The 18,109-nt window shown below is 55.7% G+C and overlaps 1 protein-coding gene across 2 annotated transcripts in view; it reads right to left on the reverse strand.

Annotated features, from left to right (window-relative positions):
- The window catches only part of PTPRS (protein tyrosine phosphatase, receptor type S), a 110,906-nt gene extending 94,284 nt beyond the window's left edge, over nucleotides 1-16,622 (reverse strand). Inside the window, exon 1 of one of the 2 annotated variants that reach the window (XM_018050899.1) lies at nucleotides 16,471-16,622. The gene's annotated coding sequence lies outside the window, so the exon portion shown is untranslated. The remainder of the gene's footprint in view (nucleotides 1-16,470) is intronic. The other variant, XM_018050895.1, reaches the window with a different exon arrangement.

Below are 18,109 nucleotides of genomic sequence, written 5' to 3' on the forward strand. Positions count from 1 at the left end.
TCGGCAAAGCAATGTCTCTGTTTTTTAAATTATAATAAATTGGATCAATTTGTATATGGGTTTCCCTGGTGGCTCAGACAGTAAAGAATCCACCTGCAGTGTGGAAGACCTGGGTTCAGTCCCTGAGTTGAGAAGATCCCCTGGAGCAGGGAATGGCAACCCACTTCAGTATTCTTGCCTGGAGAATCCCCATGGATAGAGGAGTCTGGAGGGCTATAGTCCATGGAGTGCCAAAGAGTCAGACACGACTGAGTGACTAAGCACAGCAGACACATAAATTAGGAAGTGACGGCCACGAAGTGCTTAGGGAGCAAGCTGCACCCCACCAGGCCACCCAGCCACTGTGCAACATGTAGCTGTGTGACACTGAGCAGATGACCCAGCCTCCCTGGGCTTCAGCTTCTCTGCCTGCTAAATGGGTGTCACAGTTGCCCATGGGAAGTCTGCCTTCAAACTCTATCCCAAATCTCCCCACGTCTCCCCTATCCTCGGTCTCCACATGGTTCACCCCATTACCCTGCCTGGACCACCAGTACAGTCTCCTCTGCCCTGCTCCCCCCACCCCACCCCCAAGATGTAGCCTCCCCGCAGCACCCAGAAACCCAGAAGGCTCCCATGAGCATCTAAGTCAGGTACCCACCTCCCTCCTCTGGGTAAAAGCCCAAGTCTGCCCTGCCCAAAGGTCCTGCCCACCCTGCCCCCACCTGTCCCTCCCCGCTTCCCTCCCTGCCTCTCTCGGGCCCCTTGGCTCGCTCTGCTGCAGATACATGGGCGTCCTCACTGTTCCTCCAACACCCCAGGCACAGTCCTGCCCCAGGCACTTTGCACAGGCTGAGCTCGCTTCCCAGAACATTCTCCCTCCCACATATCCACTTGGCTCCCTCCCTTACCTCCATCAGGGCTTTACTCAAGTTGTCAGCTCCTCAAGAAAAAGCTGTCCCAATGACTTCACTTAAAATGACAGCCCTGGGACTTCCCTAGTGGCCCAGTGGTTAAGACCCTTAGTGGTTAAGTGCCCCTCCCACTGCAGGGGGCACAGGTTCGATCTGTGGTTGGGATATTAAGATCCTGCTTGCCACACAGGGCAGCCAAAAATAAATAAATAAAATGATGACAGCCTTCATCCCTTCACTCACATAATCCCTTTTCCTCTTTTATTCTGTCCTCTTATCACCACCTGACACGACACATCGTTTGCTTATCATCTCTTCCTGATCACAACCTGAGAGCCACAGAAGCACGCACTTCCTCCCAGCAGGGAGCCCGGCACACAGTAGGTGCCCGGATGACACGGCACAGATGTGGGGGTGGCTGTAGCCACAGCTGAACCAGCCATCCATCGTTGGGCCTCTGGGGCTGGCTGGGAGCGGAAGCCTCCACGCCTCCTCCAGGGCCCTTCCTGCCCCCATTTCTGAGCCATCCCTGGACTCTGCCCTCTGCCCCCTTTCCTGAGTCCCCAGCCAACACCTGCTGAGGAAATGCAGGAAGCAGGGGCGGCCTCCGTGGTGCCTGTGGCCTGGGTCAGGCATGTTCCTCCGGACAGCTTAATCCCTGCCGGGTGGGAGGGAGGCCCCAGAGGCGGAGCCAGGATCTTCCAGCCAAAGAAACAGAGCATCTCCCCGCTCCCACTCCCAGGAAGAAGTGCCATGCTGGAAGGTGCCAGATAACTATTTAGGGAGTAGGTATATTATTATTATTGTTATTGTTATTATTATTTCGGCCACACGGCAAGTGGGATCTTAGTTCCCCACCCAGGGATCAAACCCGCACCCCCTGCATTAGAACCCGTTTTAACCACTGGACCACCAGGAAAGTCCTAGATGTATTAATGACGGCCACCGTGTCACCCTTACTCTGAGCCCAACAGTAAGACTTCACTCTTACTAACTCATCAGATCCTCCCAAGGGTCCTGGGAAGATGAAGGTCATCATTTCCCCTATTGTACAAATAAGGACACTGAGGCCAGGAGGTGACATCAGAGCAGGTGAGCAACAGAGCTGGGACTCAAACCCAGGCCCGTCTGGTTGTGAACCACTAATCGACATGGTCTCAAAGTATAAAACATGGCAGGAAAACATTGGCAACATCTACAGCGCATCTGCTGTGTCCTCAGCCCAAGGTGGAAGGGGGAAAACAGCGTGGGTGCCTCATCTCCTGGTCACCTGCCCACAATCTGTCGATATGGGCCCATTCTATGGATGAGGAAAACTGAGTCTGCAAAGGAGGAAGTGATTTCCTGAAGGTTCCCAGAAGTGGCAGTGCCCAAAGCGGGTGCTGAATTCACTCCATCCTTCCCTGGGATGGGTCATGGAGGCTGTTTCAGAGATAACTCACTTGCTATAATGAGGCTGGCTCATACCTCAAGAATACCCACTGTGTGATCCAGGCCCCAAGTGGAAAACCCTCAGGGGTATCATTTCTAGGAGGGTAAACTGAGGCTTCAAGAATTTCAGCTGTGTACCTGAGGTCTTGAGATGTTCACTGACTGGTGAATCGAGGCTCAGAGATATTCCTCCATGTGCCCAAGGCCACACAGCCAGCAAGAGGCAGCACCAGGACTCAAACTCAGGGCTTCCCAACCAGACTTGGAACTGTGGGCTGCCATGAGCCTGCAATGGAAGCTCTTAGCTCTGCAAACCAGACGCCCGGTAGCCGTGATGGAGTATCCACGGGGACAAACAGTGCGAAACCCCAAATGACAAGTGTTGGGATGGAAACAGCCTTGTGCGTGGCTCGGCTGTTTCAGGCGTAAAAATGAGCGGGGGGAGGATGCCTAACACCAACTGTATTTTTAAAAATCCCACAGTGATAAGGAGGCTGGCCCGTCAGCACGGCGTCACATCCGTGGGCATGCAGAAGCCCAGAATGCAAGGACGCGGCTATTTTAAAGGGGCTATTTCTGGAGGCCGAGGTGAGAACGCGGGGGCGAGAGGAAGGATCAGGAGCAGCCGCTGAGCGGCCCGAACTGGCCGACTGCGGGGTGGGGGGACACAAACAAGTGAAACGGGAGGACTCAGGAGCCACCTGCTCGGTTGCTACCAATGCAGGCAATGCCACCAGCCAGCTGGAAGACCTGAGGCGTCTCAGAGCACCACTTCTTGCCTTGTGAATGGAGACCTGTGTATGCAAATCTCTCAGGGGGCCCTACTGTGCACAGGTGCTGCTGTGGACACAGCAGAGGAGACAGGAAGAAAGGAGGTAGACGGTGAGCAAGAGGAATATGAAGCAGAGGTGGCAGAGCCAGAGCGGGAAAGGTGGGGAGCCAGGCGGAGAGGCGAATTCTGCAGTTAACAACCTTACAAGTTATTTCACAAATAATAACTTTGCAAACCTCAATAAAGACTGGGAGGAAGTCTCACTTAAAAATGAGGAGAGACCTAAGGAAAGAAAGAAGTGCTGTGTCCCCAGGCTCACCTCCAGATGCTATCAGGATCAAGTTGGGCTGCAGATGTCCAAAAAACAAAACAAAACAAAACTCACTGGCGAGGCATAATTTCTCTCTTCACATAAAGGAAGCTCCCAGGTGGGCCTCTCAGGGCCATTTTGTCCACCCCTAATCATCAGGGTCCAGGCTCCTTCCATCTCAGATCTCCCATTCTTAGCCATGAACCTGCCTCACAGTTCAAAATGGCTGCCTGGTTGCCTACCATCACCTCCATATTCCAGTTGGGGAGGGAAGTAGGGTAGAAGGAAGCATGTGCTACCTCCCTTTGAAGACATTTCCAGGAAATTCTGTCCCACTGGTCAGAACTGAATCACGCAGCACAGACAGCTGCAAGGTATACTCAGAAATGTTTGTTTGTTTGTTTTTTTCCCACCAGGTAGCAATGCACCCTCCAAAGTCAAAGGGTTCAACTGCTGTGCAGGAGAAAGGAGGGGTTTTGAGAGACTCTTCCCCACCACAAACATGAAACCCTCCGCTCCAGGATGCTTTTCCCTCATCCCAGGCTGCGCCTCCCCAAAGACCCCAAGGTTGCAAACTGCAGCTGCAGCTCAAGTTCAGGCTCCGTGTTTCAGGGGTCGTCCGGAAGGCAGGGCCCAACCTGTGGTCCACCCTCACTAAGCACCTGGGCCCAAGGCGCCAGGCATTTCCCGTCTCGTGCCTGCCTGGTGAGGCTGCCCAGCCAATTTATCTCCTTCTCCTCAGTAAACAACTGTCAGGGAAAATAAATAGTTTTTAATAGGCTCATTAATTGAATTCAGGGAGAAATAACCTTCTCCCGAGGCTGTTGAGAAGGAACACTCAGACACACATAAGAGTCCCAGGACCCTGGTGTGAAGGGAGAGACCCCCAAACAGTCATAGCTATGTGCAGCCACACGGACTCCACCAGTAAGGGGGCCCTTCCCCTCCTGGGCTTTTTCCAGCTTCCTCAAGGCTGGAAGTCTCCAGTGGGTGCTAACTGGGCTTTAACGCCTCAGTAGCCCTTGGCCTCTGCTCTAAGCCTGTGGCGGCAGCAGGATGATTTAATGTCATTTTCTTTCTCTCCCTCTCTTTTTTTTGCTCTCATTACATTTATTTTAAAGGTTCTGCCTTCTCATGTCAAGGACATACCAGGTTGCCCATTGACAAGAGTAAGACAGATTTTTCTTCTCTAAGTTTTCAAAGAGGGACTGCCCTGGTGGTCCAGCGGGTGACTCTATGCCGCCAATGCAGGGGGTAAGCCGGGTTCAATCACTGGTCAGGGAACTAGATCCCACACACCATAACCAAGACATGGTGAAGCTAAACATATAAAGTGCTTTTTTTTAAAGTTTTCAGAGAGAATGGGTTTTCAAGAAAACTACCAAGTCTTCCCTGATGGGGCTTCCCCGGTGGCTCAGACGGTAAAGAATCTGCCTGCAAGGCAGGAGACCTGGGTTCGATCCCTGGGTTGGGAAGATCCCCTGCAAAAGGAAATGGCAACCCACTCCAATATTCTTGCCTGGGAAATCCCATCGACAGAGGAGCCTAGCAGGCTACAGTCCATAGGGTCCCAAAGAGCCGGACATGACTGAGCAACTAATACACACACACAGCAAGTCTCTAGGAGGACCAGGGAGGTGGGGGCAAAAGGCACACGTCTGGGTGGTGTCTCAGAGAGCTCTGGATGGGGAATCTAGAGAGGTCACTGCATCTTATAGGGTGACTGTGGCTCAGAACCTACCCCCCTGCAAAACCTGCCTATGGCTCTGGCCACAGAGGTGTGACTTGGTTTCCCCACTGTGGCTCAGTGGTCCTGGGGTGGGCCTCCTGCCGCCATGGATCACAGCACCGGCATGGCCTGTGGTTCTGTCTGCCTGGGGCTGGTCCCCAGCTCCCGGCAGCACTGCAGCAGGAGACTCAACCCTGCTGGGAGAAGCCAGACTTGAGCCCAATCGCTCCCAGACTCCCAAACCGTTTGCCCCCTCCAAAGCTCCATGCGCAGGTCCCCTGATGTGCCCAGAGAAGGCTTCATCACCATACTGTGTCTTACAACGTTCAGCCTGTTACATCTTCACCGTGCCAGCACATTCCAAGCAGACTCGATACAGACCATTCTCATCATTCAAAGCAGTCTTGTTCCCCTTTCACAGACAAGGAGACTGAGGTTCGGTCAGGAGACTCCAGGGGCCCAGAGTCATGCTTTGCAGAAGGCCAAGGCTTGAACGCAGATTCTTCAAATGCCAAATGGGATCCCCCATAGAAAGGTGGGCCCATTCCTAGGGGCATCTCGGTGACTTCTCTACCTATCTGGGTGAATGTTGTTGTTAAGTCGCTTAGTCATATCTGACTCTTTGCAACCCCATGAACACAACAGGCTTCCCTGTCTTTCCATCTCCCGGAGTTTGCTCTGGCTAAATGTACAGGGTGTCAATGAACAGCAGGGTTAGTGAAGTCTTAAAATTTCCTGGCCCAGCTACTATGCCCTCTGGGGATCCCCTGTGTTCCTCTGGGTTTCTCATCTTCTTAAGAGACAGGAAACCTCCTGGACTGTTTCAGGGTTCCCTGACCCCATGACACTAGTCCTCAGGGGCCCTGGCTCTCAATAGCTGTTCACCATAGCTTCTACACCAGAAAGCTCAGGCAGGCATGAGGCAACTCAGAGAGGGCAAGCGAGTGGCGGAAGTCACACAGCACCTCCACTGAGGTTGTAGGTCTTCTAGCAGCCCTGTCCAGGGCAGAGGGAGCTGAGCCTGAGCATTTGAGCTGCTGATGTGGGGTTTTCCCAGCCATGACCCATCTAATCTGGACAATTAGACACGCTGGTTCTAGCGCAGGAGGGCAGCTTTCAAAAGTCTGGCAGGATGGTCTTGGGGGAGGCAGCCTCATGGAGCTCCCATCCTGAAAAGGGGGTCAGACGGGTTGTAAAACAGCAGCTAAGAAAGTGAGATATTGACCAAAAAGTTTGTTCGGGTTTTCTTCGTAAGGTATTACAGAAAAACCTGAATGAACCTTTTTTGGCCAGGCCAATAAAAAGACTACTGGGGAACACTGGCCGGATAGGGTTGGCCCAGCCAGAAATGGAATGCCCAGCAGAGGAAATAGCAAGGACAAAGGCCTGGAGGTGGAAAGAGAAGAAAGGTCAGCGTGGCCGATGCAGAATGAGTGAGAAGGGAGAGGGCAGAGAAGCCAGCAAGAAGGGTTTGGGCACACCATCCAGAGAGGCAAAGCAACTTGCCTGAAGTCACACAGCTCCTAAGAGGCAACGACGGACTTGGAACCCAGACCGGCTGACAATGACGCCCCTTCATCTGCGACCACCCTTCTGGCTACATAACTGCTACCTGTAAGATGAAACCGCAGAGCCACCTTCTGCAAAAATTATTAACCATTTCAAGAAAGAAACAGCAGGTCATTCAACTAAGTACAGACCCTCTGTGAGCACAAAAATGCACATTGGCAACCCTGGGAAAAGGCTCCAGCGAGCCAGTTCCTGGTCCTTATTCTGTGCCTCAGCTGCCTCCATCTACCGCCTCTCGGAGCTGTTCTAAGGATGAAAGGAAGAAGTTCAGCGAAGCTTGAGCCCTGGGTCAGACACACAGTGTAGACTCCACAACCGGGGACCACATGTAATACTGGTTTATTTCCCCTCTGTTGTAACTGTTTGGGAAACTGTGGATGTGGGGTTCCACCCACATCTCCCCCTGTGGTTTGTGAAGACAGGTGGGGGGGCGGGGAGGGGAGGTGAAGCCACAGTCATCTAGTCCCTGCTTGTGTTCCCAGGTGGCGCTAGCGGTAAAGAAAAATCCACTTGCCTATGCAGAGCACGAAGAGAATTGGGTTTGATCTCTGGTCGGGAAGAAGCCCTGGAGGAGGAAATAGCAGCCCACTCCAGTATTCTTGCCTGGAAAAATTCCATGGACAGACGAGCCTGGTGGGCTACAGTCCATGGAGTTGGAAAGAGTCGGACATAACTGAAGCGCACACACACGCGTGTACCCTGGGCGCTGGACCCCATGTCCACATGACGGCGTTTAATTCCTGATGCAACAAGCAGGACATGTCCCCATTTTTCCCGGATGAGAAAAGCGAGGCTGGGGGGAGGAAGAAGGGGTGACCTCACACAGCCAGGGAGGGCCTGTATCAGGATTCGAACTTAGCACTCTGGCCTCCAAAGACCAGGTAGGGAAACAAGGAAAGACCCGGCCGTGGCAGCCCCTTGGCGCCCCAGATCCACCACCATCTCCAGAAAACCCCAGGAACCCATGCATCAGGGGCAGTTTCCCAACTGCGATGATCAACTGGGCCATGGGGGCCAGCACAGGTGCTGCAGGAACCCATTTGGGATCTCAGCGTTCGAGTCCAGGAAGGCAGTGCAGGGCGCGGGAGGCGGACATTCACGGATAATCCGATAATACCCCAGCTGCCTAATTTCTCTCACCGCCTGGGCTGTGGAGCACGTAGCAGCTTTGCAACAGCTCAGCATGACTGACATCTAGAACCCAGTCATTCTCTGTTGCAGGGGGTGGGAATCGGGGGCATCCCAGCTGCTGTGGGGTGTGGAGCAGCATCCCTGCCCTGCCCATTGGATGCCAGGAGCATCCCCTAGTTGTGATGACCACAGATGTCACCAGACCTCACCCTGTGTCCCCCCGAGGTGGGGGAGCAAAATCACCCCAGACTGAGAACCACTGCGGCGAACTCCACAGATAACACAGGTGACCCAGTGCCCCAGCCCTGAGAGCAAATAGGTACGTTCCAGAAAAGTCAAGAGGGGAGGAACAGGTCCTGCGGCCAGCAGGTAATTCACGGCACTGCCCCGCGGGACCAGCCAGCACAGCATTTAATTTCAGTCAAGTTTATCATTATGACCAATATTAATATAATCAGAGCCAATGTTTTATCGAGCGTGGTCTGCTGGCCCAGGCCCTGTTTTCAGCCCTCCCCGGGAGGCACAGCTCCACTACCTTCAAATAACCCCTCCAGGTGGCTGTGAGCCTTCAGCCCATTTCACACCCCAGGAGATTGAGGCCTGGGGATGGCAAGTGAGGGGTTGAGCCTATGCAAGCAGCAAATGAAGGTGTTGTGAGGAAAAGAACAATCCAAGAATGGAAAAATAGGGCGATTTCATGTAAAAAAAAAAAATCCTGATTTCTGGTTTTTCTTGGAGAACCAGGAAGACCAGGGTTGGGGGGATTCTGTCCAGTGTCCCCTTGGCATGACCTCTCCAGCCCTGATGGGCCCTGGGGTTTAAGAATGACGTTTCTGGACTTCCCTGGTAGTCCAGGGGTTAAGACTCCGAGATTTCACTGCAGGGGGCACGGGTTCAATCCCTGCTTGGGGAAGATCCCGAATGCCATGCAGTGCAGCCAAAAAAATAAAGACAATGAAGTTTCTGCCAAGTCTTCCTGCCTCAGTCTTCTTTTCCAGACCAGTGTGAAGAGACCCAGCCCACCTTCTAGTGGGAGGCTCAGCCCAGCAGGCACACAAGCAACGCTGGTGCAGCTGTGTGGCTTTGGGCAAGTCCCCCTCCCTCTCTGGGCCTCAGCCTGAGAGGTGTTCCTGGAGGTGTTTCCAGAGTTCCCAGGTCTCCACTAGCAATGATATTTGCACCCAAGCTCTGGGGGGCTTTCAGCAAACTTTAGTTGCATGTGTGGAAAACACCATGCGAACTCCTCAGGGTCAAGACCCCAGGAGGTCACCTACCTCTCTCTTCCGCTTCCCTCATCTCCTGCCACACAGCGTCACATGCCTGCCTTCTCAGCTTTGCACCTGGTATTCCTAATACCTGTTCAACTCAGAAAGCCCCCCTCCACTCCCAGACAAAATAGCGGCCCCGTGACCTGCTGGGGGCCACTGAATTTCCAATCTCCGCAGAACCCTACTGCAGCCAGTCTTTTTCTTGCTTATTTATGTACTTACTGTCTCTCCTGAGAAACTACAGGGTGAAGGGATGGAGGGCCGAGCCTGCCTTGTTTACTGCTGTATCTCCTGAATTCTATTTTCATTTGCTTTTATTTACAAAAAGAAAGCAAGTGAAAGAACGCACCAAGTGCTTTCAGTCTACCAGCACACATTCGTCCATAAGTGAAGCAACGATCCCATTTTACAGATGAGGACATTGAGGCACACGGTGGCTTCACACCCAGTCCAAGGCTCCCCGAAAGGTCTACGTCTATAGTCTGAGGTCCCACAGTTGGTGAGCAGCAGAGCTGGGATTTGAACCTAGGGTCTGGCTCTCAAGTTCTTTGGCCACCGGTATTCAACAAACACTGACTGAATGAATGGACAATTGAGTGAACTGGCAAATGAATGAATGAAGGCTGGCACAGCAAGCTGATAAACCTGAGCACCTCTCAGCAGGTCTGAAGCCAAAGCTGAGCCTGCACAGTCCTGAATATTCAGGGACCTCCTCCTAGGCACTCACCTAGATTCACCACAGACTCTGGAAGTTGGGGGACCATTGCCTGGGGTCTCAGGAGCGCCCAGATCTCCGAGGCAGCCACCTGCCCTCCCTGCCTGCCTCGCCTGGCCTCCCGTGGCTCAGATCCTGCCAGGCGCCTGGCCCAGTCCTGCCGCAGATATGGGGCGGCCTTGATTAGGCAGCCAGTGACAGGGAACGCCCCAGTTTGCAGTGGCTGAGTCATCCTGCCATTGTTCCCATGCTGGACCCCATGAGGGGCTGAGGGTTCCAGGGGTGGGGGGGATGCTGCTGGGGAACCCCCACCAGGCAGGTCTGGCTACATATTGACACATCACTTAACACACATTGACTTGTTTGATTCTCCTAACAACCCTACAAGGCGGAGAGCATCACCTCTCCCCTTTACAGATGTGAAAAAGGAAGCACAGAGAGGTTGAGCAAACTGCCCCAGGTCACACAGCCAGCGAGTGGCAGAGGCGTAATCTGAACTCAAGCTACCTCAGAACAGAGTCCACACTCAGGAAGGCAGCTGGGGGCCCTGGGGTCTCCACAGTGACTCTCCAGCGTACCCTGCAGGGGAATGGTCATCAAAGCTACTTCTCTGACAATGGGGCAGCTAGATCCCCCCTCACTCCTTCCCAGGAGTTAAGACTTCAGGTTCTGGCAGCTGTTGGTCCTGGGTAAGATTTCCAGTTCTCTCATATGTGGGCTGTGTGACCCGAGGCCAGTGAAGACCTCTCTGTGTGCCTCAGTTTTCCTGGCTGCAAAATGGGTTCCCAGCACACTCCTAAGGTGCTTGCTCGGCAAGGGACCTGGAATGGGCGCCAGCTCCAAATAAGTCAGATCAGCTATTATTATTCCCCGACATCCCCTCATTTGCTGATCATGGGGTTAATTATAAGTGGCGTTAAATTATACACACACAGACGCATCGACCTCCCTTTCCCAGAACCCCTGAATTTTTACCAACACTCAATTACCCACGCAACAGCACAGCAATAGAGCATCTTCCTGGCTTCTCTCCACCTGGCCCACCTCCATCTGAGGGTCCCAGCCCTCTGTGACAGAGGCCAAGACACCACTCGGGGGCTGGGGCTGTCATAGGATGAACGCAGCCAGCAACGGCCATGTCCAAGAGCTGAGGCTGGCTGTTTACCGACAGCATCTCCTGTCGGGGCTCGCCATAAGGCAGGCCGCGATTGCTCTCTGATCTTAGGGATGAAGGAGCACAGAGAAGTCAACCAACCAGCCCACGTATACACAGCAGGGTGGGTGCTGGAAGTCAGGATCTCCTGAGAGTATTAGTCGCTCAGTCATGGCCAACTTTGTGACTCCATGGACTGGAGCCTGCCAGGCTCCTCTCTCCGTGAAATTCCCCAGGCAAGAATGCTGGAGTGGGCTGCCATTCCCTTCTCCAGGGGATCTTCCCAACTCAGGGATCAAACCTGGGTCTCCTGTATTGCATGTAGATTCTTTACCATGTAAGCCACCAGGGAAGCCCCAGGACCCCCTGAGCCAGAGGCATTTCCTCCTTTTGCACGAGATGAGGCTCCTACACAGAGAGGTTGAGGAACAGAGGTGATGCCACACAGAGAGGGAGAGGGAGAAAGGGGACGACTGGGAAACCAAAAATTTGGATTTGTCAGTTTTCCTAGGAGGGTTAGGGCCTGGCCTTCCAACAAGGGACTAATGTTAACAGTAAAGATTTAAAAAAAAAAATCAAAAACGAAAAAACCTCAAAAACAGGGACCATCCAGGGAGTTCTGGACAAAATCTGCTCCTTCAAAAACAGGATATTTATGGGAGCGGGGTCAGTGTGACCCAGAAACCTGAGTTCCAAGCCCCTGGATCGGGGAGAATCCATGGGAACATGGGAGTGCAGGGATTCTTAAAAAAAAAACAACAAAAAACCTGGGTATGTTTCCAGGTATGGAATCCTTTGGGCCTCCACAGGACCAGGGGAACCGAAATGGGAATCCATAGCCAGCCCAGAAGAGCACCAATCCCTAGGCCCACCCCGGCCAGACCTGGGGAGCGGCGGGGTGAGAGGTAGGACAGCTCCCCAGAACAGGGACAGAGACGAAAATGAAGCACCACAGAAAGTCGGGGCCTGTCCGTGAGTCACTCCCACCGCTCCTTAATTTTCGCCTTTGCAGAAGTGTAAGCCAATTGGTTTTTTCACGTTCCCCACGCACAACCCCCCACCCCAACACTTCTGAAATATCAGCCAGCGACAAGACAGAAATGGTACAGCCGGGTTCTTTGTTTTTTCTTCCTTTGTGTGTGTGTGTGTGAGCCTTTTCTTTCCTTAAAGAAAAAAAGAGAGAAGGGAGCAGGGGGGAATCCGAATACTACACTCAAAACCTTAAGCGTCTAGAAGCCCAGAGGGGACGGCAAATTGGACCACAGGGTTCAAAGACCCAGGTGTCACCACTTCCTGTACATCTCAAGCTATGATCTGCCTGGGTCCAGGCTATTTGTCCTGGTGATGGGGTGACATGCACTTAAAATCATCCCCTGCCCCGTCCAGCACTCCATCTTCTCCAGCCACAAGCCAGGAGCTTTCTGGTTCCAGATAGAAGTCAGACCAAATTTTTAAAACCATCTGAAAAGCCCTTGTTCTCCCCAGCGCAGTGGTGTGACTTTTCTGTCCACAGCTCCACACACGGTTTTGTTGGCTTGGCACCTGGATCTTGTCGCCTGTCCCCACTGTGAGCCCCTGCCTGGTGGGCAGCTGGGGTCTCTCCACATCCCCCCCAACCACCGCCCGCTGGGCATCTTTTGCGGCGGGGAAGGACAGAGCAAGGGCAAGACAGGGGCACCTCCTCCTTGTAAATTCTGGGAAACGGGACGCCCGCCCACGGAGGGTGTGCCAGAAGGCTGTTCTGGGTGCAGAGGAAAGCAGGGTGGCGTCTCGGAGCCCCTGGCCAGGTCCCCTGCCTCTCTCCAGAAGCACAAGCCCTCCCCCCTCCCCCCAGAGAGGACACCACAGCCCACAAGGAGCCTGTCGAGCCACTGCACTTCCCAAGAACCTTCCTCTGGCTCCAGATGCCTCTACAAATGGAACCTAAAGGAGTCGGGGTTGTAAAAGGGGGTGGGGGTGGGAATTGCTTTCAGCTGAAAGCGTAAGCTTTGTCAATTATCCCCCAAACCCACCAGGTTTATAAATATCCATCTTTATTTTTAGGGTTTTCTTCTCCATCCTGAACTCTATCGGTGGTGGCCCCCACCCTGCCCGCCCCCTCCAAGCAGTGGCTGCACTAAAGTCACAGGAAGCAGGTGAAACTTGGGGCTGTGAGGGGCTGCGTCTCAGAGCCACATAGGCCCTACCCGATCCTTCCCTGCCAGGCCACCTCTCTGACCATCCTTCAGGCTGGAGTAATCAGCACAGCCACAGGTCTCCCAGCACCTGGCTCCTGGGAGAAGCAGTTGGAGATGCATGGTGCTCCAACATCTGTGACAGGCTGTTCCGTGCCCACCCAGATGGTAGAAGGGGAAACTGAGTCATCCATGGAAAGCTGTCTGCTAAGGAGAGGTGGAGCTGTCCCCTAGACCGATCCCGATCTAGGGGAGGCCAGGCAGACCCCCATGCTCTCAGTGGCCCAAAGAAAATGGACACACAGCCATGGTTCCAGAATTGTCCCCTGCAAATGCCACCACTAAACTCCTAACATCCAGGAGCTTCTCCCCTTCCACCTGCCCTGACAACTCGGCCCAGAACCACCGTTTTGGTACTGGGACAAAAACACCTCAGGTCTCTGAATGGGGCCCCCAGACAGGCAAAGATGCCCAGGATCCCCCAGGGAAGCAGGGGAAAAAGAAAGGCGCTAGGAATGATCCAAGGAGCTAGAAACAGAAGCACCGTCAGTGGGTGACGATTCCTGTGCAGGCGGTAAGCGGGCACCTGGCTGGCAGTGCCCTCCCTCTGTGCCCACCTCAAGGCACGGGACCATGGGGGAGCAGGGTTCACCCCAAGGAGGCTGGCCTGCACCCCAGTAGCACCCTCCAATGCCATACCCCGGCCACATCAGAATGACCCATGCCTCCGTCTCCCCTCCCCACCTCCGCAGAGAATGGGGAGTGGGCCAGGCCTGGCCTCTCCTGGCAGGACAGGTACTGACATGACAGCACCAGCCCTTTTCACCCCCTGGGGGGCCGATGTCATCGACTGGGTAGCAGGAATAGAAAAGCGCATGAGCTCACCAGGCAGGCCGGGTCTCCCTCGACGTTTTGCTCGCCTGAGCCCAATTATACCAACTCTCAGAACAATTGCGGGTGGCTGCCCCCAGGGGGCTGGGGGGACCAGGGCCCCAAGCAGAAGTGCACCGTCACGTTGAAGGTGTCCCCCGGGCCAGGGAACGGGGCAAGATGAAGCTTTCTGGAGTCAGGGGAAGAAGGGGGACAGGACAGCAGGCATCCGGAGATGTCTCCTCCGCAGGCATTGCGGGGGAGTGGGGATGGGGATCCAGACGGAGACCCAGGCCCAAGTTGGTGGGCTCTGGGATTGACGGGGGCGGAAAGCAGCCGCCCCCAGCCCCAGCTGCTTTCCTTCCGTAGCCAAAGTATCAGCTGGCAGAGGAAGAAGAGATCTGAGGGACAGAAGGCAGGCGAGATTGGCAGGGGGAGGGGGGCACAAAGGAAGGGGACCCTGGGTGGGGGGAGGGGCGTTATGCAAATAGCAGAATCGACCCAGTCCCTCGGCCATTAATAAAAGCTCCAGCAGCAGCAGCTGCTATGGCAGGAGTAGTCGCGGGCTGGCTGGCTCTTCTCACGGGTGGAAGAGGGGGAAGCAGGATGCCCCAAACAAAAGGGACCCTCGCCCCCCGCACCCCGGAACAGCAACAGTGGGGAACACTGATGAAAGGCCAGAACCCCAACTGCCAAAGTCCAGTGGGGGAGACCACCCGGGCCCCAGAGCGGGTGGGACCCCGACCTCAACACCCTCGAGGACCCTTCGGCTTTGTCCCTGCTTCTCAGAGTCCTCATGTCCAGCCTGGACGCCTCAGACACCTCCCTCCCCAATTCACGAGCTGTTGGCCAGGCTGGTTTTTCAGGGGTCTGGCGGGAGACAGAAGGGCCCCACGCTCAGAACAGAACGAGGACTCTCGCAGATGGAGATGGGGGGAACAGGGGAATCCCAGCTGAGCCCTAGAAGGGGAAGGGAGGCACCACTCCCCAGATGGAAGCGCTGGAGAGGTTCCTACGTTTTGGGGATGAAGACCCAAGGGGGTGGCTAAATTTAAGGAAGGACTGCAGAGGAAAGGACATTCCGAAAAGCTGCATATTTACGGAGCTACTAGAGGAAGGTCTGAAATCGGGGGAAGGATCACATAAGAGGAGATTCCAGACTGGGGGGGTGGGGGTGTGTGTGTGGCTGACAAAAAAAAAGATTCCACTTGGGGTTGGGGGGGATTCTCTGATTTGAGAATTTCAGAGAGAAAGCAGTTGAAGTGGGTTCTCTGATTTACGGGGAGTTTCGTGGGGGTAAGTATCGAGGATTTGTGGACAGGTGGAATCCTAAATGTGGCAATGTTTCCATTAGGAGCGGTGAACTTGGCCGTAACTCGGTCGAAACCCTCGCGCCCAGAGTACCGGCGCTCTAACTCGGGGGGGAGGGCTTCCCTCTGGGTAAGGGGGCCCCCGCGCCCCCTTCAACCTGGTTCCGACGGCTCCGCCCCCAGGGATGACGTCACCGCCCCTCCTCCCAGCCCCCAAGGGGGCTCCCAGGGCGTGCAGAACCCGCGAGGCTAGCAGCTGAAGGGGCGGCTTCCCCTCTCCCGGGATCCCCACGGGGGCCCCAGCTCCTAGGGGAGGTCGGGCGCCCGGCACGCGCGCCCGCCCGCCCGTCCGCCCGTCCGGCAGGGTCCCTGGGGCTGGGGGCTGAGTCTTGCCCCACTTGGGGGATATGAGAGGGGGCGCTGGGTCCGCAAAAGGGTGGGGCAAGGCAAGGTAGCGGAGGGCCACCCCCCACCAAAGGATAGATGAGACCGAGAGGGCGCTAGGGGGAGACAGCATTGAGTAGGGGGTCTCTAGAGGAGGGGGATTAAAGAGCGAAGGCGGAGGGCACAACAGCTGCCCTGGGCGCACCGTCCAGTCGGTGCCCTCCTCGCTCTCACCTGGAGGCACCTGTCCCGGGCTTGTCTCCACTCCGGGGCGCCCGCGCGCCCCCCAGCCCCAGCACAGCGCCCCCTGCCTCCGGAACCCGCCTGGGGAGCCTGGCTGGGCGCCGCCGGGGCCAGCACCCCCTCCGCACACACGCGCGTCCTCCCTCCGCGCCTTTGCCCCGCCCGCAGCCCGGGGTGGTGCAGCCGGCGGCGCTGGGCAGCTTCCAACGCCGCGCTCCGGGCGAGTCCAGCCCAGCCCCCTCCCCGCCGCGAAACCCCCAGCCCCGCCCGCCGAGCCCCATCCCCCGCAGCCCCTTCCCACCCCGGCCCAGCCTCTCAGGGGCATTGTTCGGACGTAGCATGCCCGGCGCAGCGGCTGGGCGTGCAGCCGGCTGCAGCGGAGCATCCTCCAAGCACAATGGCCGTACAGGCTTCCCCGGCACAAAGCCGGCGCGCTGCCCACTCCGCCGTCTCCAAGACCCCCACTGGAGCGCCTGCATTTCTTTGAATCGAATTCAAGATTATTTTTCCCCCTTTACCTGGAGGCTGGCTGGGCTGGGCTCCCCCGGCTCTGCCCCGCTTCACATCCTGGCTGTTGCATGGGATTCGAGCGGAGCCCGAGCGCCAGCGGCTCGCGGCGTGCGCGCGCCGGCCGGGCTGCCGGGCGGGCGGCGCGAGGACACTCACTGCGGCTCGCGCTCCCCTCGCGCCGGCTCGCGCGCCCCCCCAGCCGGTGACGTCATCCCTTCCGCCACCGCCGCCGCCGCCGGCCGGGGGCGGGGCCCGCTATGGCGCGTCACTGCGCAGCCGCGCAGCCGCCACGCCCCTCGGCCAATGAGGCGGCTTTGGCGGGGGCACGTGGGCCGGGGCGTTTAAAGGGCTGTAGGAGCACGTGGGGGTGTGGGGCTTCGAGGGACAGCACCAGGGACCCCTCTGCCCGCTGGTCCCCCCGTTAGCCCCAGGGCACTTGGCACAAGGGTCATGGTGCTTGCCATCTCCTGGTCTAGACTCTGCCCTGGCTTTCCAGTGCCCTCTGTATAAATCCCAACCTCTTCTATGAGACTCACTTCTCCGCACTGGCACCCACCACCCTATTCCAGGTGTCTATGCTTAAGCCAAACCAGCATCTTACAGTTCTTCCAGTCTACTCACTCCTGACAAGATCTTGCTCCTGCTGTTCCTTCACCTGGCACAGTCTTCCCCGCGGCACACCCCGCCCCCACGCCTCCCCCCAGCCCCGCCCGGGGATTTTTCTGGGTCTTCCAAGGTGGCGCTAGTGGTAAAAAAAAAAAAAAAAAAAAGCCGCCTGCCAATGCAGAAGATGCAAACAGATGAGGGCTAGATCCCTGGGTTGGGGAGATTCCCTGGAGGAGGACACGGCAATCCACTCCAGTATTCTTGCCTGGAGAATCCCTTGGATAAAGGAGTCTGGTGGGCTACACTCCATAGAGGGGCAAAGCGTCGGACAGGACCAAAGCGACTTAGCACAGCATCTTCCCCAGTTCTTCTCTCCCGTCTCTGTTTAACCGGCAGCACCTGGAAGAAGCCCTCCTTGACTATGGCCATCGGCCACCCTAAGCTCCATTATCTATGCCATCATCCTGATTTTATTCTGATCATGCTAGGGTGTACCTCCGTGGGGCCTGGAGATCCTAGCTTATTGATTGCATGAATGAGGGAACATTTCCTGCAGAGTAAGCACTTTCCAAACCTCTCACCTAATTACCATCACCTGCTGCCCTTGAGGCAAGGCAAACCACAGTAGGAACCCCAGCTCAAACACTGGCTTGCTGTGTGGGGCCCTATCTCAGCTTTTCCACCTGCAAAATGTGTTTGCTCCACCTCCCTGGGTCTCAGTTTCCCATCTGTGAAATGGAGCAAGGTGGCCGTTGCTCACAAGAGAGAGAGTGTAAGGATGAAGTGTGGTAGGGTGCCTGCCTGGCGCATAGTTGGCACATGAAAATGGGACAGTGAGGGGGAAAGGACAGAAAGAAAAAAGGGAAAGATTACCATGGAGGGCTGGAGGGCTCAAAGATGCCAAACAAGATTGCACATCAAATGACTGTGTTCTGAACTCGTTGGAAGCATTTTATTCCATCAAGGTATGTGTTTGAAGAGGGCCTCATGCGCATAAAAGGACTCAAGTTTAGAATTTGGGGGGTTTTCCTCACAAATCGT

The sequence above is a fragment of the Capra hircus genome, chromosome 7, assembly GCF_001704415.2.
Source record: "Capra hircus breed San Clemente chromosome 7, ASM170441v1, whole genome shotgun sequence".
Classification (NCBI taxonomy): Eukaryota; Metazoa; Chordata; class Mammalia; order Artiodactyla; family Bovidae; genus Capra; species Capra hircus.